Source organism: Gopherus evgoodei, chromosome 22 (assembly GCF_007399415.2).
Source record: "Gopherus evgoodei ecotype Sinaloan lineage chromosome 22, rGopEvg1_v1.p, whole genome shotgun sequence".
NCBI lineage: Eukaryota > Metazoa > Chordata > Testudines > Testudinidae > Gopherus > Gopherus evgoodei.
Window position 1 is genome coordinate 12,600,156 of NC_044343.1, and position 23,999 is coordinate 12,624,154.

A 23,999-nucleotide genomic window follows, 5' to 3' on the forward strand; every position below is an offset into this window, starting at 1 on the left:
CTTGTAGAATCGCCCCAGGAGGTACTGGGTATTAGTTACACCAAGGGGTGGGAGGGGGGCGTTATCGTTCTGACTTTCTGAGCCCGCTCTGCTGCTCTGAATTCTCCGCCTTTCCGCCTCTCTCTCAGCCTGAGATTTTCTCAGGCTTGGGCGGGTGTCTAGGCTGGGGAATCCCAGCGTTTAAGGTCAGAAGGAACCACCAGATCAGATGCTCTCCCCTGTCTCAGCAGCCTGCTGGGATCCATTCAGAGACACAGCCACTAGCTTGTGGCTTGGATGGAGCCGGAGGTGCTCAGCGCCTCTCCGGACCAGGCTGATGGTGGCACCCGTGCCTCCCCAGGCGCCAGTCATGACATTGGCTTTGATCTATACAGGCCCTGTAAGGCTGGTTGGTGGAGCAGCAGGCTGGATCCAGGCACTGGCAGAAATCACCCCTGGAGAGAGACTCCGGATTTACGCCAACACAGCCGAGATCAGCGCCCGCCCCCTGCCGTGCCCTGATAACCCCCATCGCCCGGGATGCTCCCCGGAGCTGCGTGTTTGCAGGTGGAGGACAGTTCACTTCCCTTGTGCTGACCTTCAGTTATCCTGCATGGCTGATCCCTGTCCCCAGGCCTCTGCCAGGGAGGGTCCTATTGGCTTTGTTTTCTTTCCTGGGCCCCGGGGCAGGGAGCTTGGGGAGGGGGCTCTGTGCTGCTGTTTGGTTTGATGTCTTTGGACTCCCTGAAACACAGAGAGAGGGGCTGGGATTCTGCCAGCCAGGAGCCGGGCAGTGCACCCAGCATACTGAGCTGGGGCAATGCACGTTACACCGAGGAGCAGGGATCGCCTCGAAATTCCTTCCTAGGGCTCTGGAACAAGTAAGGAAGACGCTGGTTTCCTGACGAGCCACTCCATCGGTTGTGCTGAGCCCGGTTCCGGCTGGCCCAGGAGGGGCTAGTGCGAGGATGAGTGAGAGCCATGCAGCTCCCTTCATCCATCCTCGCTCTGCCCCCTCCTCACGCCAGATCAGCTCCCCACGTCTTGGGCCAGCCGGAGTCAGCACGAAATACGGGGTGGCCCGTTAGGAAACCAGCGTCTTCCTTAGTTGTTCCAAAGCCCTAGGAAGGAATTTCGATGTGCTCCCTGCTCCCCGGGTGTAACACAGATTGAGCCCATTTTTGTGGTGTGGAAAATACTGCGCCGGGGATTGATTTATTGATCAGCTGTTTCTCTAAAAGTGCATTAAACCATGGCTTCCCCGTCTCCTGCCAGTGTCCATCTGCAATTAGCGCTAAGGCCAGAATATCCGGCCTGTGTCTGAATGTGATCGTATTCGAGGCAGGGAAAGTGTAAAAGAAAAGTCAAACAACCAAACCTTTTTTTATTCCACAACTGAAACCCAAAAATATTTGGCACCCAGAAATGGAAAAATGTTTGGTTTGGAGGCAATTCCCGCCTCCCCTTTTAGTGGCTGAAAAGAGGGGGAAATATCAATTTTTGACAGACGCCCACAAACCATTGATGAAAAATTTCTGGGAAACCTTTTTTTGAGTTTGTCTAAATTTTTCACAGCTCCAGAAACCATTTCCCGGCCAGCTTAGCTGGGGACTCTGCCCGCTTTCATCCTGTTCTCTTTCACGGAACCAAACCAGGCCTGCCTGGCCACTGATTTTTTGGGGGGAGGGGGTGCCCTCCCCACTGCCCCACACCTCTCCCATCTTTGCAGCAGCCGTGCCCCTGCGGCCTGGGAGGGTAACTCTGGTGGCTTGCCAGCTTTTCCTCGGTAGCCTCCAACCATGGCGTTTGCTGCAAAGCACTAGGCTGAAACTACAGATGGATGAGGGGGATGGATGAGGTTTATCATCAGCATTGCTTGGCTGGAGTTGGGACCTTCATGCTGCCCCCCCCGTTCCCCCAATTCTCCCCCCCCCCGCCCCGGGATTAAGGAAAGTGAGACAGTGGAGAGAACTGTAATGTGAACCTCTCTGAGCATGGCTGTAAAATCTCCTTTAGTAACCTGTCCGCCTGGGCTAGTGTGCACCACGGGGTGCATACAAATGAAGCGGCGCTGCTGAAAAGTGCAGAGTAAAGGGTTTTTTGATGGAAGTGGCCGTGCATGCGAGACGGGTGTTGGAGAGAGTGTATGTGTCAGTGTGTTTGTGTGCCGGGGGGGACGTGCACGAGCGTGTATGTGTGTGCAAGACAGTGTGCTTGGGTGTGCGAGGCTGTGTGCGTGTGCGCACGAGGAGCTGTGTGTTTGTCCGAGGGGGGAGGCAGAGGTGCGTGGGAATGCCTGGGCACACGCCAGTAGCACTGTGCGTGTAAATTAGTGAAAGGGAGGAGACGAGCCGACTGGGTGTGCACAGGAAGGGCCGTGTGAGTGTGTGAGATGGCTTGGTGATGAATGGAGGGGGTGGGCTGTAGGCCGCCCACCCTGAATTCTCATAGCGGCCTGCTGTTGGGGGTCTCTGCTGCTCCCCAAATGTGGCTTGGTCTAGGGCCAAGAGGTTCTCAGGCCAGAATTGCTCTGATTGACCCCTGCCTGCGAGTTGCTGGTGAGCCGGGTGTTGGTTTGTTCTTCCCGGGGCCGGAACAGAGCCCCGGGACAGCCCAGGAGAGGGAGCTGCGCGCCATGGGCTGGGGCGTTCTGACAATCCCAGGGATGGCAAATCCCCACCCTCCAGTTGCATCCGGGAAGCCAGAGAGAGCTGTGCCTTGCCCTGGGTGATGATCAAAGGGGCCGGGAACCACTGAACCAGGCATGTCTGAGCACAGCTGCTGGCTCCAGGCCCACCCCACCTTCCTGCTCCTCTCTCCAGAGAGTTTATTAAACAAATCTCTTTAATGGCACCCGGAGAAGAGTTTGTAGGAAAAGCAAGGGAAATTCCCCTGCTCTCTGCTCTGCCTTTCCTGGCTCTCAGGGATCAGCCACGTCCCAGACTGGGCACGCGTTTTCTCCTCCTTGCTGTCTCTTTTTCCTCCGGCTTCTTACTGCCGCAGCCCTGAGTGCAGAGCCCTGTTGTGCTCTGAGCTGGACATGCAGACAGCGAGAGACAGTCCCTGCCCCAAAGAGCTTCCCCTCTGCCCAGACAAGGCAAAGGAGGTGAGGAAACATGACCTGCAGAGCGTCGCACAGCAGGGCAGTGGCAGAGCCAGGCTTAGCACCCCGGGCTCCTGAGTCCCCACCGGGTACCCAACCTGCTACACCACTCGGCCTCACCACTGGCCCGCTTTGGGAGGATGAGCTCTGTGCCCCTCCCACCCCCAGCTTCCATTTGGCTCAGGCTTTGCTCCGGCCTTTTGGCAACGGGGGAGGTCTCACCCCTCGGGTTCACTCCTGAATGCAGCATGAGGAGCTGGCTGGCGCAGGGTGTGCACTTCTGCCCCCTACTGGAGAGAATCAGCACTGTGTAGCTATGGGGCCTAGTCCCTGGGCGCCTAACACCTAGCGGAGAATCTTCTTTAGCATTTTGGAGCAGGAGGAGCTGAGCTCTGGGCCTGCGGCCAGCGCAGGATACAGCACACGGTGACAACGCTGCAGCGGCTGATTGCGTACAGTGGCCTGTCTCGCAGCCTACAGTCCAGGTCGTCCTACCCTGCCTGGCTGCGTTACGTCTGTCCGCATCGAGCCCTGCCCCTCTTTTTGCCAAGTTCCCCTTTGACCGGTACCCCCGTGCCGCTGGAACCCCTTTGGAATAGAAGCCAGTTTGTGGAGCATGCTTATAAAAGGAAGACAAGCCCCGGGTGCGAGGCGGTTTAATCCACTCGCCGGGCCTGGCCTCCAGCGGCTGCCGCGACTCACCAAGGAAGCTGATGGCCTGGGCAGGCTCCGGTGTGGGTCACTGCTGGTGATAGCTGCCCACACTGGAACTGAGCAGCGCTAAGATGACATTCGAGCTGTCTGCAGAGCAAGCCCAATGAGGCTCACGCATGTTGTATCTGGAGACGGGTGTGGAGGGAGAAGGCCTAGTTCTGACTCTACCCCCCGCCTTGGACAGCCCCAGTCCTCCTGGGACAGATCCTGGGCCCTGCTCCAGCCGAGCAGCACTGGGACAGTTGGCTCCTGCGGGCCTGACCCCGGTCATGGTACTAGCCAGGACTAATGGCCTGTGTGCATTTAGGCGAGCTGTGCACGGAGGAGCGGAGGTGCCCCGCTACAAACAGCTGTGTAGACATTGCAGCTTGGGCCTGAGGCCTGGGGAGGGGGCATCTCTCGGCCTGGGCTCTGAGACTCCACACTTGCTGTGCAGATGCAGCCCTGGTAGCCCCCAGCGCTTCAGTCTGGCTGTCTAGCTTATGCCGCCTTTCGCTCGGGAGCTCCCCAGGTCTGGGCCAAGACGGCGGTCGGCTCATGCAGCCGTCCAAATCTGGCCCTAGTTTAAGTCAGAGGAGAATTAGCCAGGCCCTATCATGTGCCTTCTGATCCGTGCAGCATGCCAGCCAGCAAGGGGGGCACTCACTCTGCCACTGCCCTGGGCAGAGTTGCTGGTGCCAGCTGTAGAGTCTGTGCCTGGTTGTGAAGCTGACAAGGGAGTTGGGGTGGCGGCGCTAGGGAATCACATGTGTAACGTACACATCTGCCGATGGGCGACTGCAGGGAAGGGCTCTTCTTGCTCAGGGCAGGCCGCTCTGGTTCTGTTCCATCCCGCCCCAGCTGAAGGTGGTGTCGGTTTCACTTTTGTTTCTAGCTAGTTGTGAGTCAGTTTCTCTTCTTCTTGGCTGCAGTGTTCGCTGGGGAACCCTTGGCTGTGGAGCTGTTGCTTGTCAAGAGGATCTGTGGTGCTCTAAATTCTGGAGGAGCCAGTGCAGGGGACTCGCAGGGCTTAAGCCTTGTGGAATTTAAAGGGTCTGTGAACCCCACGCGGGGCCCTTTGCCCACAGGTGAATTTCGTGCCTGGTAGGCAACCAGGCAAACCCTCCCTGGCAGATGTTGGGCCTGCTCCCACTGGAGTGACAAGCTCTGCGCCTGGCTCCCTGTACTGTATCCGGCTTGTCATGCTTAGCTGAATCAGCGGCCCAGGAACATATGACTGCACAGGACTCTTGCCCAGGTGAAGTGTCTACTGACCCGCTTCTCCCTAGGCTCTGGGAGTCACAAAGGCTCAAATTTCCAAAAGCTCCTGTGTAACTTAGGAGCTGAACTCCCATTTTCAAAAGTGATCTAGGCACAGAAAAGCCAGATTGCCAAAGGGATTTAGGTGCCTGAAGATGCTGATCATACCTAGTTGGATTCATAACCCCCCCTAAGCAGGTTAGGCCCCTAACCTTGACTTTCAGTGGGAATTAGGCACCTAACTCACTTGGGCACTTTTATAAACTCCACCTGGTGCATAAACCCCTTGGAAAATCTGGGACCGAGTCTTACAGAAAGTCATGGCTCCTAAGTCCTTGTAGGCATTTTGGAAAATGTTGCCTGAGTGGCCGCGGGCCCTTTAAGGGCTTTCTGGAGCGGAATGCCAAATGCCGCTGTGTTTTTTCAGAGGCCTTGTTGATGAGGGTTCTAAAAATAGAGTCATACTGGGATCTTAATGGGACTTTGTGGGAAACCTGGAAACATTTTCTCATCCCTGTAAATGAGTCCAGATGCATTAGCATGACTGGAGCGCATCCTGAGGTAACGCCAGAGGAAGCAGGGACGCGTTTGAATTTCTCCTCTGATTGCAGCAGTAAAACTGTACAGAGCTGGGCCTTGCCCTCCCCCCCACCGCCCCTGCCTGAGCCAGACTCTGTCCAGTGCCAGGGCTGGTGGGGACCCCGGGGCTTTAAACCGCCCCCCTTTTATTGGTGCTCCTGCAAAAGCAGCCTTGGAGCTAATTTACATTCACCCCTAACGCCTCTAGGTGCCTGTTTCGGAGATGGCAAAAACAGGAGCTCGGCAGCGCTCTGGCTGGGCCTTGGGCGTGCTGCTCTCAGCCTGGAGTCTCTGTTCCTTGTGCTGAGGGGATTCCTCCCCCCCGGGGCAGAGCGGGTCCCTTGCCTTCGCGCCAGGGCAGCGTGGAAGGCAGGATCCGGCCCAGGAATGTTCTTTAGCTTTGTAGGGTAATAAAAACGCGTCAAACTCTGGGCAGCGCTGGAGAAAGGTGCTGGCCCCTGAGCCCTGGGGATGGAAATGGGGCCCGTTCGGAGCCGAATGCCCCCTCTGCCCCCTGCTCTGCCCCGGACGGGCCCCCCAGCACCAGCTTGTCTTGCTCAGGTCTCTGCACCGAGCCCGCTGGATGCGGTGGCTGTGCATGAAGCGGAAGCCGGACTGCGGTCGCTAGTATAGCTGGTGGAGGTCAGCGCGCAGCACGTCCTGTCTCTGCTGACCAGCGACCTGGGGGCAAGAGGCTCTGTAGCCCATTCCTGACCTGCCGAGCCAGCTGCTCCCGGCCCATGGACACACCAGCCCACTCCACCCCGAAATCCTCCAGTTTGTACCAAAGCAGGGACATGTGCTAGGGGCTGCACGCCGATCCCTGCCCCAGAGAGCTAGCATTCTGCATGCACAGGCAGGGAGGAGATGGGAGAGGAAAGGACTTGCCCATTATCACCCCAGCAAAGCTGGGAACAGAGCCCCCCTCAGGGCCCCACTCACTAGATCGTGCTGACTGCCCAGCCAAAAGCTGGGGAGAAAGGGGTCCTGTACCCCACCTCTCTCATCCCCCATTATCCAACCCCCTGCCCTGCCCCACACATGCTCACTTACACTCACATACTTGCTCACACTCACTCTCACTCACTAACACACAGTTGCACACCCACACACTTGCACACACACTTGCACACTCTCGCTCACTCTTGCTCACTTACACTCACACACTTGCTCACTCACACACACTCACAGTCACTCACACTCACTTGCTAACGCACACTCACAGACACTCGCTCACTCTCACACACTTGCTCACTCACACACACTCACACTCTCTCAGACACACACTTGCTCACTTACACTCACATACTTGCTCACACTCACTCTCACTCACTAACACACACTTGCACACCCACACACTCGCACACTCTCGCTCACTCTCGCTCACTTACACTCACACACTTGCTCACTCACACACTCACAGTCACTCACACTCACTTGCTAACGCACACTCACAGACACTCGCTCACTCTCACACACTTGCTCACTCACACACACACTCACACTCTCTCAGACACACACTCTTGCACACACACTTTCAGCCGATGGCTAGGGCTGTCTCAGGCCTCCCACCTCCCTGCTTCGTGCCAGGCTGGGCTGCTGTTGGGGGGGTGCTCCGGTAGATACATGTCCCTCAGTGACCTAGAGAGAGTTGTGATAAGGGCCGTGCAGCATGGGACCTGCTGATAATACCTCAGTGCGACACTTCCCATGTCATGGATCTGTTATCTCCAGGCTTTCTACAGTCGCTTTCTGTCTTGAGCTGAGCTCTTCTGCAGCCGCCAGATTCCCCCTCCCAGCCAGAGGGGCCTGGCACAGCCGGGATCCCCCTGCCCCCCCCCAGGTGCATAAACAGCCCAAAGAGCAGCTAGCGGCATGGGGATTTCAGGTTTCTCGGCTGGGTCAAAGCATCCGTCGATGCTGGTGCTGTCACTGGGGCTGGTTCCTGCCCGGCTGAAGGGTAGCGTAGATGGGACCAGCTGAAACCCTGGATGGGGCAAGGCAGCCTTCTGAAAAGTGGCCTCTAGCGATGGGGTGCCTGACCTGCCAGCGGCCTGTCCGCTCCCCATTTGTGACCATTTTGACTCATGGCTTTCACCATGGCCCTTGGGCAGGTCACACACACACACACACACACACAGACACACACACAAACAGAGATTTGTCTTTCCCCTCCCGCCCTGTGCCTGCCTTGTCTGGAAGCTCCTTGAGGCAGACCGCTCAGGACGTGTCTGTCCCGCAGCCGGCACACCAGGGCCCCACTCCGTTTGCAGCTCTAGACTTTGCCAGAGCACAAGCGAAGGAGAGTGTAGTGAGAACGCTCTGGCTAGGTCCCGTCTGCTCGGCTTCTGTCCCAGGAGTCCTGACTGATTATAGCCAAAGCCGGTCCTGGGCCACGGGCTCATGGCTCTAGCGCTCAGGATAAATCTCCAGTGCCGTGGTCACTGCGTTGCTGTCGAATGCTACGCTCTGCTTCAGCAGGGTACCCGGGGCTAAGCTGGAGTCAGGGGCTATGCCCTCTTTGGATGGCTTTAGCAATGGCTCCTGTAGTGTCTAGGAATAGGGAGGTATCCCACGAGGTCTCCCCTATCTGCTTGCTGGGGTGTTCTTCCCACTCCCTCGGAAGTTTCTAGTTGTCTGGGTTAGCTGCGCTGGGTCTGATCTGCGCCAGCAGCGCCTGGGGCCCGGGGATCCAACAGATCCTGCCCCAGGCTGTGGGGATAAAGCCGGAGACTCCCCGGGGAAATGTCGAGACTTCAGGTTTCACTTTGTTTGGGTGCAGACCCATAACCACCCTGACACTGGGCCTGTGTTGGCCCGAAGGGGTCCCTGAAGTTAACCTTGACAGATCTGTGGACCATCTGTGTCCCCGTAATAGGCGAGTTCTGCCTGGTTCTGCCCTGGGTATCCCCTGGGGTCGCAGCCCCCAATGTTTCTCTCTGTGCCTCGTCCATTTGGTCCAGTCCCTTCGGTGCCTGCTAACCCTTGGCTTACAGAGAAGGGGGCTGGGAGGCTGCTTCTGCGGTAAGTTTGTCTTGTTCAGTAGTGAAATGTGGGCTGCATACAAACGAGTGCATCCGGCTGGCTGTGTCTGAGACCAGGCTCTACTCCTGCAGCTCTCGCTCGCAGGATCAGGCCCCTCGCGTACCCTGTGTGCCTTTCACGCTCTTCCACCCTCTCCTCCTCCTCTGCTTTCCCTGGCAGCCAGGCCGCTGCCGCCTGCAGCACTGTGGGGTTTGATGGACCTTCCGAGGGAGTCCCACATCAACTCGCACTTTGCAGCACCATGGAATTTTCCACCCTAATGGAAGCCCCGGCTCATAACCCTGTGAAAGTTCCCGCTGACAGTGTGCAAACCCTCCGCCAGGCAGGATTCAGCTGCTCTGCCCATCCCCCCATCTCCAAGCCAGCCAGTGATCACGGGCAGGGCGAGGTGGAATGGGGGGCCCGGGATGTTTCAACACGGCCCGGAGTCTTTTCCATGTTGCTGTAATGTTAATTTCCCCTCAGTCTCATGCCCTGCAGCCACTGCCCTGGGAAATCCGTGCAGCTGATCCAGGCAAATGGCTCTTAGTAGAAATCCCAGTGGGGTCCATTAGAACCCCCTAGCTGGCCTGTGGCCTCTGGTGCTACTGGCCTTTGCTGGCTTCTGCTAAAGAAAGAGTAGCTTGGGGGGGATGGACCAAGAGACCCCTGGTTCTCTGCCAAAGTCCTGCTGCCAGTAGGAACCTGATGAGAATTTTCAGCTGGTTGGTCTTTCTAACCAGGCAGTCTGGCTCAGTGGCTACCGCCAGAGAGCTGAGCTCTGTCCCTGACTCTGCCACCGACGTGTGGCCTTGGGCAGATGACTTCCCCTCTCTCACTTTGGCTGTCTGCCTGGTGAGGCTGTAAGTTGTTCAGCGCAGGGCCTGCTCCTCGCTGTGGGTCTGTGCAGTGCCTGGGGATCTAAGCAGTAACCCCCCTTTCCGTGACAGTGGGGTGGTGAGAGGCTAAAGTAGGGCGCTGAGAGCAGGAGCAGATTTACTGGGGTGTCAAGTCCCTGCTCTGTGCCTCAGTTTCCCCACCAGGCATAGTAGCACTGACTGAGGGACGAGTTTGCGAAGTGCTGCCCCCCCTGGCTGCAGGTGAGATCGATGGGGCTGTGAGGGTGCTACTGCTGCCCCAGGCCCTGGATGGCTCAGGAATGGAGCCTGCCCCACTTAGCACACATCTGAGTGAATTGGTGGCGCCTTCCGGTCAGTTTCCTCTGGTCCCCGAAGGCTTTGTTACAGGGTGGCTGAAGCGATGTGCTGCTGGAAGGTTCTGAGGGACCCTAGCAGTGCTGATAGGGATCTTCAGGTTTCCCAAGCTCTGATGATGGATCTGAGCTGACTGGGGCTTTGGGAGCAGAGGGCGGGAGCTGGGCTCTGAATCTGATCTCTCATCAATCAGGTCCAGAGGGTTGGTTTGGCCTGGTGCCTAGCATGGCTCCAGACCCAAACTCCTCCAAGACTGAGGTGGCTCCAGGGTTCCGATCTGGCCCCGTTTTTAGTTCAGGCCTCTGCCTCTGAGCTGTTTGTAGCCAATGCGTGATTCTGTTGGTTCGGCAGCCCCCGGCGGCGGCATTGAACTGTGTCTCTGAAGTCTGGCCTGGGGGAAGGCAGAGCAGCCCAGCCTAGTGGAGACACGACTGCATGAAAACTTATTGGATCCTTGCAGGGTTCCCACCCACCCCCATCCCACTGGCCTCAGTCTTTAAACTTCTGTGTCTGCTTCTGGCTCTGCCACTGACTGACTCATTTTGTGTCCTCGGGCAACTCACTTAATCCTGCTGTGAAACAGGGCCCGTGATGTGATCCCTGCTCAGCGTGGTGAATGGCTTTAAGAATGGCTGGAGGGCACTGGCGAAGGCCCTGTGCAGACAGGCTAAAAGGTGTGGCTGGGCCCTAGCCCATTCCTGTTTGTATGTGCGTGGCCATCCACGCCAACCTTTGTAAACGCGTTCGCTCCCTCCAGTTTGCGCCGGGTAAATCTCTCTCATGTGGACAAACCTTCCAGGTGTTGTTATTGGGGTGAAAAGTTCCCTGTGATTCTCCTCTGGCTGATCCAAAACCCCAGGCCCCCTAAAGCTTTCGGGGTCTCCAAAACTCTTCAGAAAGGTCATGTGGCCAGTCAAGAACAGACTTCAGATCAGGAGGGTGGCTTCAAAATTGTGCGATATTTTAAAAAAGAATCCATTTGGGGCTTTTTTTTGTTTGGATTTTGAGCTTTTAGATCACACTCAGGTCCCGCTTTCCAGCTTTTCTCTCCAACCATAAGGGCTAGAAAGTGGAGCATCACAGGCTTCCAGGAGCTGGGGCTTTAATGAAAACACAGCCTGCTGTGAGAGTCACGATAACATGGCGAGAGTTATCAGCGCTGCCAGTGGAGGGTTACGCCTCCTCCAACAAACACATTGACTCCTCCAGCCTGGAGGGCTTGGAAAGCAGATAGCCAGGGCCACTTCAATTCACATTCCCAGGCGGTAATGCGGTGCCATATGGTGCCACCAGCATGTTGTGAGATCTGTAGCTACGCAGTGGTTTTGCTGTCTGTGAACTGCACGGTTAAGTGTCTAGGAAATGGCTCTTGGCAGAGGATGGCTGCCATTTTGTGAGGCCAAGTGGATACAGCGTGGTACGGAACAGATGTGCGCACACACTGTGCTCTCTCTCTCTCACACGGAAACTTTACTTTTGTTCTTTCTTGGCTTAGACCCTGCCCCTGTCATCAGGATATGCAGGAAGTCAGCCTGCTTTTTTAGTCTGAACAGGAACAACAAAATAAGAAAAAAGAAAAATAAAGTCTCCTAGAGAGACTGCGCAAAAGCACTAAGTGCTGTGTAACACGTCACCCGCCTCCCGTGCCTCAGTGTCCCCATCTGATACTTCCTAGTAAAGGGCTTTGAGTGGAAAGCACTAAACATGGGCTGAGTATGGCTTGAAGTGGAAGGAATCTTGACAAAGAATTGAGTGAGGCCTTGTGACCGAAACCATCCTGGAGGCAACAGTCACCCCTGCCTCACTAGAGCCCTATTGCCTGAGGATGCCCTGCCATGCTGATTAACCCACCTTCACATACCTCCCCAGTTTTCAGATGGGGAAACTGAGGCACAGATAGGTGTAGCAGTTAGCCCAGGGTCACCCAGTGGAGCTGGGAACAGAGCTCTGGACTCCGAATTCCCAAGTGTATGCTCCTCCCATTAGGCAGCACTTCCTTCGCTTCACTGGGAGCTCAGCAGTCAGGCCTGCCCGTGGCTGTCTGCACAGGTGTCCTCTCGACTCCCCACCAGGCCGCTGGAGGCTGCGTGCGTCACCAGGACATGCTGATCTGCCGCGGATATTCTTTGTCCCGGGGACTCAGCATCTCCTCCCTCCCGGGGCCATGAACTTTTCACCTCCCGATCTAGGGACAGGAAGGCTGTCGGCTAGAGCCAGCCAATCCTCCTGCCACGTTTCCAACTCCCCTGCAAAAGGCCTTGGTTATTTTTAACCAGTTACTAGCTCCTTGTGACCGCCCTGGATTTCCAGTGCAGAAACCACCCGCTAGGAAGAGGGGGGGCTGCGTGCGTTGGGGAGGGCACTGGATCTGGGAGCTGGGGAGCTGGGTTCTCGGGTGCGTCTACATGGCAGTAAAACACTTGCGGCTGGCCTGTATTGGCAGACGCCAGTTCCGAGGACTCGGGCTGCAGCCTCAGAGCCAGGTGTGTTCGGGGAGGTGCTGCTCGCATGCTGGGGGGGAGTTTCTGTGTCTGTGTTTGGGGCGGGGCTGTGTTGGTTGGGCAGGGGGACGAATCCAGGTCTGACAGGGCTGATGAGGCCCTTCCGGGGCTGCGTGTTTCAGGGGGGCGCTGTCTATTTCTGGGGAAGTCGCCCGTTCTCAGGGGGTGCCTGGTACTGGGGGCTTGTGGGATCGCACCAGGGACACAGGACTCTGACTCTGTCCCTGCTGGGCCTCCCCGTGGCTCCCCAATGGTGGTATGGGGGATCCCACATTCTTGGGCTATCTCTCCCAAGCAGCAATGTGCCAACATGGGCGCAGCCCTCCAGATCACAGCCTTGCCGTTGTACAGGTAAATAACCCCCCCTGCTGCCAGCCCCCCCGCCCAGTAACCCTGTGTGGCTGGCTCGGCTCCTCACCCCCCCCATGCCTCCTTGAGCTTTCGCACCTCATCCTCAAACAGCGGGAGAACCCCCACCCCACACCCCCAAGCTGGAACGAGGCCCAATCGTCCCCAAGCGGGGCAGTCACTGCAGCCAGGCCGATCCCTTCGCTCTCCAGTGGGAATCAGGGCTCAACTACTCATCCACCCACCCCCGCATACCTCTCCCTCCATCCCATACACACCCCACTGTCCTGTCCATCCACCCATGCGTACACCGCCACTGCAGAGTCAGACAAGAGCAGGAAGAATGATCAAGGGCCTGGAGAATCTCCCCCGTGAGGAGACAATTGAAAAGATGGGGATTGTAACATTAGAGGGGAGACGGATGAGAGGGGACTTGATAAAAGGCCAGGAAACACTGTGGAACTCCCTGCCACTTGAAGTCTTTGAGGACAAGAACTTAGCAAGATTCCAAGAGGGACTGGACATTCCCAAGGCTAATGAGACTGTCCAGGGTTATAACTATGGATGGTACAGAAAGCCAGAGGAGATAAACCTCCGACTTCAGGGCTTAAAACAATCGCTGGCTACCAGAGGCCAGCTGGGGACGGGTTAGCCGCCACCTGCCTACTGGGCGTTCTCACACCTTCCTCTGAAGCAGCTGGTGCTGAGATAAGAGGCTGCTGAGACAGACCTCGGGTCTGAGCTGCTGTGACTTTGCGATGTTCTATCCGACCTGACTGACCGATTCGCCTGCAGTCCCGCCCTCTGTCTGTCGCATTTCAAACACTCCTAGTGCTTGGCCTGGCATCCTGCATCTGCCCCGGCAGCACGCAGGGCCTCCAACTGGCGCTAGCTCTAGTGTAGATGGGTGTTGGCTTCAGAGGTTTTCACCTCCATGCTCACTATCCCCAGGCTGCTCTGAGCTCGGGGCTTGGCTCCCGGGCTGCATCCTAGGATCTCCAAGCTCTTTCTAGTCATTAGCTAATGAACCTCATCTCACCCCTGCAAGGGGCGTAATAGGGATCTCTGGTTCATGTGTCTGCTGCCTCAGTTTCCCTCTCTTGGCTTTCCACTGAATGCACACACCTCCTCTTAGGGACTGGGTTAGAGACACAGCTCGAGGAGGCCCCAATAGTCCATCTCTTGTGCTTTTGAGGCTTAACCCTTTCGCCCCCTTGGTTGCGAGCATCTCAATGGCCATTACCCTAAACATCCTCCCCTCCCCCCAGCAGAGTCTCACAGCCTGTCGCCCCCTGCCTGACTCTCCGGGTCTCCTCCCAGGGTGCAGGGGGCTGTGCACCCTCCGGGGTTCTGTCCGCCCTCTGCCAGCTGAACCTCGAACCTCTCCTGCTGCTGCCCAGCCTTGGATCTGGTATCTGATTAGGTCCTGTGTTTACTCCCAGTCATGTGCCCTGAGACCCAAGCACCCAGCTGGAGAGGACCAGGACCAGTGGCTGATGCCCTGGGATGTGGCAGATGTCCAGGGACCAGCCATCTGTGACAGGGCCTCTCATCATCCTTGTTCTACAAGGGGAAACTGAGGCAGGGAGGCTGGTCGATGTGCCCACCATCTCACGGGGAGTGAGACGGGACCAGAACCCAGGAGTCCTGAGACCCTGCTCCACTACACTAATGCACAGGCCACAGTCCCCTCCCAGAGCTGGGAACCGTGTCATTACTGGCACTGCCCAGTGCAACATGCCAGCTGAACCGCAACCCAGGGGCAAGCTCTGTAGGTGCTTCCCAGCTCAGCCCTGCTGGCACCAGCCCTGGGGCATCCCAGGATCCACATAGATACCCGGTGAGGCACAGGGTGTGTTCCTAGTACTGGCAGGACGGGGACGATTGCAGAGACCCTGGGTACAATGGCGGAACCAGTTACTGTCGCAGTGAGGGACAGCGGTTCCTGGTAGGGTCCCTGGGGCAGGGCAGCCCTAGGGCCTGGGGGCCCCACTCCAGTTCAGTGCTCGCAGGTCTCCAGGCTCTTAGCGTCTCTCGTTGGGGTTCCCCCACCCTGGCTCCATGCCCAGTCGCTGTTGCCCCCCCGTAAGTCCCACACAGACCTGCGCCCGGCACAGGGCTCTGTCCACTCCCTGCTGTGGGGCAGCTCCTGACCCAACTGCCCTGCAGCTTCTGCTTTGCCAGGTAGGTGGCAGCCATTCCCAAAGGGAGCTGGGCTGCCTCCTGGTTAGAGATCACAATAGAACCCAGGAGTCCTGGGACCCTGATCCCATGATGCTAATCGCTCCCCTAGCAGAGCAGGGAATAGAACCCAGGGGCCTCACGCGGTTGTCGCCCGCTCTAACCACTAGACCCCGCTCCTTCCCCTTGTAGTAGGGTCGCTGTGAGATCCAAGCTGTCCCCTCGTGCATTCCCTGCAGCCGGGGCAGACAGAGACATGTGCAGTGAGAGAAGACCAGATAGCAGCTCTAGGGTGATGGCCAAGCTCTCCTCTCGCCTCTGGGATTTCCATGCAGGGAGCTGCTTTGAGCCCAGCCAACCCAGTCAGCCCTGCTCTTGTTCAGGGACTGTGTGTGATGCCCATGCCCCCCTTCATGCCCCGTCCCAGGGAAAACTTGCTTTACTTTGGTGCAGAGGGCTCTGCGGGGTGCAGCTGGCTGGTTCTGGGCCTGGCCCCCTCACGCCTTCCCGCTCCTGCGTCCCATGCCAGCGCCTCTGAAGAAAGTGGTAGCAATGCCAGGAATCCTATCTCGGAGCAAAGCGGACCAGACCAAGAGCCCCCAGCAGCCTGCAGAGATGAAGCAGGGGGTGGCACTGGACGATCTAGGGGTATCTGGACCTTTGGCAAATTTTGTCAAGTGTCACAAAACATTTTCCCTTCGCCTAAGCCCCCAGGGAGAGCTCAGCTTGAAAAGCCACCGGGCCATAACTCGGGGGTCCTTGGACTTTCTCACCTCCCATGCTGGGGCTGCCCCAAGGTGGCTGGCTCGATGGGCTGCTGGGCTGGGACTGCGCACGTCACTTTGGGTGAAGGCATTTCCATGTGCTGCATCTCCCCTTCTCACTGGCTGCAGCCTCTCTGCCCCGCTGTCCCCTCTGCAGGCTGGGCAGTTTGGCTCTGGCCTCTGGCACCAGGCAGACAGCACGGTGCTGTGGAGAGAGGCTGTGGGCTGGGGAATCAGGACACCTGGCTCTGGTCCTGCCTCTCCTGCAGACTTGCTTGAATAGCCTTGGGCCGGTTTCGCCACATCACCATTCCTGAGTTTCCCCACCTGTAAAACAGTGGCAGCGGTGCTGAGAGGACTGTGTGTAGAACGCAGTATTTAAGGATTAAACATTTCGATCCGTTTTGTGCTCTCCTTCCACCCTTGGTGTCCCCTGTATGCCCAGGTTGGACCTACACCAAAGAAATGCCAGACAAAAGGCTCTGAAGCAACTAAATGAGAATCATGCTGAATCTCCAGGCTCCTGGAGCTGGTGCTGCAAGGAGCAATGTGCTAGAAAAGAGCAGGGGCCCGGATCCAGAAGCCACAGCTGGAGCCCCGAGGTTCAACCCCCGAAGGAAGCACTGTGAATTCCTGTCTGAAGCGCCTGGGATGGTTCTGTTTTTCCAAACCCTAAGAGCAGCCCCTCGCTCTCACCCCAAACGACTTCCATCTCAGATGAAGGGGAAACCACAACAAGCAAGAACAAAAGGAAACCCCTTCCCCAATACTGAGTGACTGAGAGCACAGTGTGCATCTCCTCCGTAAGATGCTGCAGCAGCCCTGAGAACAAGATGGCTGCTGTGCTCCTCCTGCAAGGGAGAGCACCTGGAAATGTAAAGGTCTGGTACACAAACCAACTCCCAGCTGTGAACCCTGCACGTTCAGCAGCCCAGCACATCCCGTGCAAAGAAGGCTCTGGCTGCAGTGAGATTGTCTCTTGGTTTTGCAGTCAAATAGCTAGGCCCTGTGATACAACCACATGCCTGGTTCTATCTGATCTGGACTCAGAGAAGAGCCATCTTCTACCACCGTCTCTGGGATTTATCCGGTGTCCCATTACCTGAGCACCTCCAGAACTTTCATCTAGATGTCCTCACAGCCCCTCTCTGAGGTCATGCGCCTTTCACAGATGGGGAAACCAAGGCATGGTGCCATGAAGAGACCTGCCCAGGGTCACACAGGGAGTTGGTTGCAGAGCAGGGAACTGTAACTAGGTCTCTGGCTAGCTCCCTAACCACTAGACCATCTTTCCTCACCTGTCCCTTCTTTATGGCTGCTGCCTTTGGGGCCCAATGACGCTGGGGGCCCCTTGCCCTCCATGGAGATGCCGGGGGGAGGCTCAATACGCTTCCCACAGCCAGCGGAGTGGAAAGAGGCTAAGACAGAGCGAGGTGCTCGGGGGCAAAGGGAGATTTTGGCAAACAACTGCAGCAGCGTGTGGAGCAGCCGGCAGCCGCTCCCCAGCTGTTTCCTGCGATTCCCAGGGAGCCCGGGACCTTTGGCTGCACTGCAGGGATATTCGGTTTCACCATCATGCTGTAGCCCAGGAGCCCAAGCAAGGAAGGGTCGTTTCCCCCTCCCGACTGGCGGACTCAGCCTGCTCCTCGCTGCCCTCCAGACCCCGAGCAGCTGGGACTCCCTTGGGAGGATGGGCCGCTGCCTTCCCGGAGCTCTGTCCCCAAGCATGGAGCAGGCAGAGCCCAGCCCCCGGTCACAGGTACAGATGGTGCCGAAAACCAGAGAGCCGAGCCTCCAAGGAGGGTTGTTTCCAGAGCCTTGGGCAGAGCAGTGCAGGGGTCCTGCACCCCTGGAGACGTTACCAGCAGCCTGAGCTGGCGAAAATCGCCTGTTGCTTTGGAATCCGGGTGTCAGGCCCTGTGGGCTGCAGCGGGGGCATTGGGGCTCTTCATAGGCCTGTTCTTCCATTCTCTTGGCCTCCATCTGTCGTCTGCCCAGCGCGGCTGGGCAAGCCAGCCCCAGCCCTCAGGCCTTCGGCTGCTTGTGTGGTCGCAGCCGCCCGCCCGCTCAAGCCGGCTGGGTTTGCCTGCTGGCAGAGCTGCGGCCTGTTGAAGTCAATGGGAGGCCACCCCGTGCCCTCTGGCCAAAGCCCATGGGGGCAGCGTGCTCAGGAAAGGGTCTGTTGGGACAAGCGGGAGGCCCAGGTTGCTCCTTGCTCATCTTGCACAGCCCCAGGGCTTCCCAGTGCAGCCCACCATAGGCGCAGAAGGGACGTGCCAGGATTGCAGGCCTGGGGTCAAGGGCTCGGCTGCCTTTGCCCCACCAGCCAGCCTCGCGCGGGGCCCAGCTGGGAGCAGCCTCTCCAGCAAGCTGCCTGGGGCAGAGGCGTCGTTTGCAGAGGCTCTGACGGACACAGCTCTGGTGTGACAGCCTAGCACACGCCCAAGCACTAGGGAGGAGTCCAGAGACCCGCCTTCCATCCATTGAGATCAGATGGTAAAGTGCTTGGAGCAGGCACTGGCTGTTCATTGCACCTGGCATAGTGGGGGCTGAGCAGGGTCAGGGCAGGGACCGTGTTTGTTCTGTGACTGTACAGCGCCTAGCGCGGTGGGGGCAGGGCGGGGCAGGGACTGTGTTTGCTCTGTGTCTGTGCAGTGCCTAGCGTGGTGGGGGCGGGGTCAGGGCAGGGACTGTGTTTGCTCTGTGTCTGTACAGCGCCTAGCACGGTGGGGGCTGGGCTGCGCTGTTGCTGGTACCCGTTGGCACCCGTAGCTGTGGCAACCGTGGCCCCATCTGCACTGTCGCTGGTACCCGCTGGCACCCGTAGCTATGGCAGCCGTGGCCCCGTCTGCGCTGTCTCTGGTACCCATTGGCACCCGTAGCTATGGCAGCCGTGCCCACTTCCCACTACCTCATGCGGACCCCTGCATTTTGAGACCCCTTTGCTGCAGGGGATGAAACCCCGACCCCAGGCCCTCGCAGCTGGTTCCACCAGCTAGCACCTTTCGATTGCATTCTGCTCACCGGAGGTTTCGCTGCGCTGCCCGGAGTGGTTATGTGGCAGCACGCTGGGCGCTGATACTACATGTTCCACCCCAGAGGCAGCTGCAATTGAGTGATCTCAGCTTAGTTCTAGCTAGTGAATGATGTTCCGGTGCCCTCGGTCGCCCCCTGAACCATGCCAGGGGGAGGTACATTTTGTCCTGTTTGTCTGGTTGATTTCTAAGCTGGCAGAGACTCAGAATTCAGTATACCCGCTGTGCCGGGGCCCCGTGCACCAGCGGAGAGCACAGCCCAGAACAAGCATTTCACGGGGCTGAGCCTGGGAAGGCTGCTGGCTTATCCTCCCAGGAGCCTCTCCCCCCAGGGGAGGGGCCAGCTGGGCAGTGTCTATGCCAGGCTGGCTGCTCAGCCCTGGTGGAGTCTGATGCCCTGCGCTGCCCGATCAGATTGCGCTAGAGCCGGGCAGTGACTCTGCTCCCCATGGCCCCATTTTGCCTCCTGGGGTCCTAGGGGGACGCTCAGACTCGGGGGTTCATTCATCCTTCGGCCTCTCTGCTGAGGCTGCCAGCAGGCAGGGAGGAGGGGGGGCTAATTGCTCCTATTTGTGCTGCTCTGCTGGGCAGGGCTCAGGCCTGTAGGCTGCAGGGAAGGGGCCCCCCTCGGTTCTAGCAGAGGCTCTGGGCGGGTGGAAGGTCGTGCTCCGTACCCAACGTTTCTCTCCCCCGAAGGCCTGTGGTCAGGGCAAAGCTCACCCACCAGGAGGCTGCTGCGTTCAGGGAGCACACGTCCAAACCCAGTGGCGCTCTGGCGTGATCCAAAGCACTGGGCTCCCTCCTCCTCCCCGCATGGGCCCAGCTGCAGCAGCCGCGGCCGGACGCTGCTTTGTGTGGTTCCTGGGGTCGCCCCGAGCGGCCCCATTGCCGTGCAGCCCCACAGACTCGCTGTCCTGATCGCCCCACCCTGGCATCCACAATTAACTTTCACTCCCTCCCATGGGGCAGGCAGGGCTGGGATCCCTGCAGCACAGATGGGGAACTGAGGCCCAGAGACGGCCCTATAGCAGAGCAGGGCCTTCAAGCCAGGTCTCCCCAGTCTTAGCCCAGCACCCCACCCACCCCACCTTCTCCCCCGCCCAGATAGCTGACTCTCCTTGCAGAGGGGGAGCCAAGAAAGAGTCTGTGACTCACCCCCTCCCCATCCCACTGGAAGCCTTTGGCAGCGCTGGGAATTGGACCCCCCCTCTCTGCGGGGTCCCTGACTGGTGCCTTTATCACAAAGCCATGTGGGGCCCTTCCCTGGGAGCAGCTTCCAGCCCCTCGGGGAGGTGGGAGCCAAAGGCCAGGCTGGGTGCCGGTGGGTGCAGGGCCAGGTGGGCCACAGCTCCCAGCAACCCCAGGGCAGATGTGACAGACCGTCCCTCGGGCCCAGCCAAGGGGAAGTGACGGGCGGAGGAAGGGGCAATGCTATTCTGTTCTGCAGTGCATCATCCTTCATTTCGTATCAGCATCAGCTCCTCCTAACCCAGCATGTTCGCCTTCCTCTTGTATTCGTAAGGCTCATCGGCCCTGCAGTGCAGCCTGGTGCACACAGGCCAGGACACCTGGGTTCTTTTCCCGAGTCTGCCACCAACTTGCTGGGTGGTCTTGGCCTGGCTCGCTTGACTGCTCAGTGCCTCAGTTTCCCTGTTCAAAATACAGCTCAGCTGCCTCCTAAGGTTGCTGAGAAAACCTCATTAATATTTGCTTTGAGATCGACGGACGAATGAGGCTGGACAAGTGGCAAGAATTACAAAGAGCCTTTTATGAATAATTAGTAAATGGTGAGCAGCAATCGATTTCCTCCCCCGTAATCAATTATGGTAAAATGGATTCAAATAGGTCGCAGTGGCAGAGCCTGGCAAGCTCCTGTGGATTTCGGGGGCTAAGTGCTTTGTTCCAGGGGCTGTAACATTCCTACTTTACAAGGGTTTGTGCCTGGCTTTGTAGCAGGTTTGAACCTTTCTCAGGATCGCGTGTGACCAGAAGCCCTGGGATCTGACCCAGCGCGGGAAGCAGATTGTGTGAATGATGATCTCCTGAGATCTCCAAGCGCTTTCTAAAGCTGGGGTGGGGGAAGCATCTTACACGCCGGGGAGAGTGCGAAGGGATGCATCTCGCCAGGGCTGGCTCTAGGCACCAGCAAACCAAGCACGTGCTAGGGGTGGCACATTTTCAAGGGTGACATTCTGGACATTTTTTTTTTTTACTTCCAGTGGCAAAAGCCTAGGGCCCTGGCAGCTGCAGCCATCTGCGTGGGGGCACCCTGGGGCTGCTGCTGTTCGCACCGCAGGGGAGCAGCGCTGCACCTTGTGGCTGGGCTGGGCAGGATCTGAGTGGGCTGGGGGCTGCCCCACAGAGCGCATGGAGCCTCCAGCAGGTGCTGCAGGGTGGCTGCTCCACAGCGCCGCAGCCAGGGCTGGGAGAAGTGGCCCAAGCTGCCCAGGGACTGCGGCAGGGCGGCCAGAAGCAGCAGCAGCAGCAGTGGGGCCATAGAGTGCGGGGTGCTGCTGTGTGGGACCCACGTCCCGCTCTCCGGGGCTCCGGTCCCTCTGGGGCTCCTCAGCCCCCTGCTGGGGTGGTCCCCCAGCTCCTCAGCCCCCTGCCGCGGCGGTCCCCTGGTTCTGCCCTCCCAGATCCCAGACGGTCCTAGAGGCGGGAGCCCTGGCTGGAGGAACCTTGGGCTGAGGCGTGGCCGGGGAGCCCTGCTGCTTACCCTGACCCTGCCAGCGCTGGGCCAGCTGGAGGCAAGGGGGGAGAACGGGCGGAGTCAGCACTGGTGGGGGAGAGCCCAGGGCTGGGGTGGCAGGGGACGCGGGATGGGGGAGAGAGAGCCCAGGGCTGGGGCGGCAGGGGACGCGGGATGGGGGAGAGACAGCCCAGGGCTGGGGTGGCAGGGGACGCGGGATGGGGAGAGAGAGCCCAGGGCTGGGGCGGCAGGGGACGCGGGATGGGGGAGAGAGAGCCCAGGGCTGGGGTGGCAGGGGGCGCGGGTGGGGGAGAGACAGCCCAGGGCTGGGGTGGCAGGGGACGCGGGATGGGGGAGAGAGAGCCCAGGGCTGGGGCGGCAGGGGGCACTGGGTGGGGGAGAGACAGCCCAGGGCTGGGGTGGCAGGGGACGCGGGATGGGGGAGAGACAGCCCAGGGCTGGGGTGGCAGGGGACGCGGGATGGGGGAGAGAGAGCCCAGGGCTGGGGCGGCAGGGGGCACGAGGTGGGGGAGAGAGAGCCCAGGGCTGGGGCGGCAGGGGGCACGGGGTGGGGGAGAGAGAGCCCAGGGCTGGGGCGGCAGGGGGCACGGGGTGGGGGAGAGACAGCCCAGGGCTGGGGCGGCGGGGGGCGCGGGATGGGGGAGAGACAGCCCAGGGCTGGGGCGGCGGGGGGTGCGGGATGGGGGAGAGAGAGCTCGGGGCTGGGGCGCCTGGGGGCGTGGGATGGGGGAGAGAGAGCTCGAGGCTGGAGCGCCGGGGGGCGTGGGATGGGGGAGAGAGAGCCCGGGGCTGGGCGGCAGGGGGTGCTGGTGGGGGGTGAGAGCCCAGGGATGTCGGGGGGGGCAGCTAACTTCTTTTTTGCTTAGGGCGGCAAAACACCTAGAGCCGGCCCTGCGTCTCGTCCCAAGTCTCACACTGAGGCTGTGTCCAGGCTGAGAATTACCGCAGGCCTCCGGGTTCCCGGCCCTGTGCTCTAACTAGCAGGCCGCACGGCCTGCCTCTGTCACCCTGCTGTATAACAGGCCTGAACTAACTTCCGGCTCTGAACTCTGGAAATCCAGAGCTGAACGTTGCTGTACTGGAGAAAGCCCTTGGCTGCTAAGCCAGTGATTTAATACAGGCCAGATTATTGTCTGTTTCTCTTCAGTGCTGGCCCTCGTGGGACTTGACTGCTGTCTCCAGCGCCCGCCTTGCTGAGGCTGGAGCCTGGGCCAGACGGTGCCAGGAGATTCACACGGCTAAGGCTAGGTGAAAGCTCTGAGTCATGCAGGGAATGGGGCGGCTGGCCTAGAGCACCTATGGTTGAGGGGGACATAAGCACGGGTCAGATAATGGTCCATCTAGCCCAGTATCCTGCCTTCGGCCAGTGGCCAGGGCCAGGTGCTTTGGAGGGAGTGAACAGAACAGGGCAATTACCCAGTGATCCATCCCCTGCCGTCCAGCCCCTGGCCTGGCAGTCAGAGGTTCGGGGACACCCGAGTGTGGCGGTGTGCTCCTGGCCAGCTTGGCTAATAGCCAGGGATGGACCTAGCCTCCTTCGGCTGATCTAACGCTGTGGACGTTGTGGGCAAGGTATCCAAGCGCTCTGTGCCCAGGATCAGGGCCAGCTCAGCCCCCAGGGAAGGGCTCAGATTTGAGATGAGCTCGGCAGCACCCAGTGTGCTAATCTGGCCTGAAGTTGGCATAAGGGGGTCAGACCTATAGGGGGGCCAAGGGGACGAGACCTCAGGGCTGTCATCTCCTAAGAGAACAGAGCACACAAGTGGATTCCAGCTCCTCCCCACCCTCGGGGGCCCTCAGGTGCTGCTCAGGACTGCTTCTCCCTGGGGTGGAGGCGTGGAGACTGCGGTAGTTTCGAGGTGATTGCCAGGCTGGTGAAGGGACTTAGCAGCCATTAGTAAAATAAACCCTGGCTTGTCTTTGCTGGGGCCAGGCTGCCTTCAGGTAGCCGGGGGTCTCTCCGCATCTCCTTCCCTCAGTCCAGAGACAAAACAGCCCAGCACCAGGGCCAACAGCTGGGGCATGAGCCAGGGCAGGGGTCCAGGGCCCACTCCGGAGGGATGCGCTCCCCAGATTTGGCATCCCTAGCTCCAAGAGTCATGGGATTTAGGTGAGAATCTCAGTGTTTCTGAACTGAAAGAAATAAATGTCTGGCCCTTGGGGTTGGGGAGAAAAGCTGGAAAATGCAACCCCCAAATGGCTCAGAAAAGAAGCCATTGAAAGGTGGATTCTCTCCATCGCTGGCTATGTTATGGTCAGGATTCAGTGCCTTGCTAACAGATCTGCTCGAGTTCAAACCGGAGTGATTTCAAGGCAGTTTTCTAGCCCGTGTTATCTGAGAGGGCAGACTGGCTGCTCACAAGGGTCCCTTCTGACCTGGGTGGCTATGAATAAAGAGAACCCACCGTCGGTTATTGAACTGAACTGCATGATTTTCTAAGCCAAGCTTGTGAGTTTCTGAGCCATGATTTTTGAACTTGTAGGGTTGGCAGCACCATAGCTGCCCGACCACCAGCCCCGTGCCTGCCCCATCCGCTTGGGATGGTTGAACCTCAAACCATCAAGAGAACTTTGTTTTGGGCAACCTAGGCTAGTGGGCTCAGCA

At 58.8% G+C, this 23,999-nt stretch overlaps 1 protein-coding gene across 10 annotated transcripts in view; it reads left to right on the plus strand.

Moving 5' to 3' along the window:
* NFIC (nuclear factor I C) overlaps positions 1-23,999 on the plus strand; it is a 153,145-nt gene that overhangs the window by 14,450 nt on the left and 114,696 nt on the right. The window lies entirely within an intron of this gene.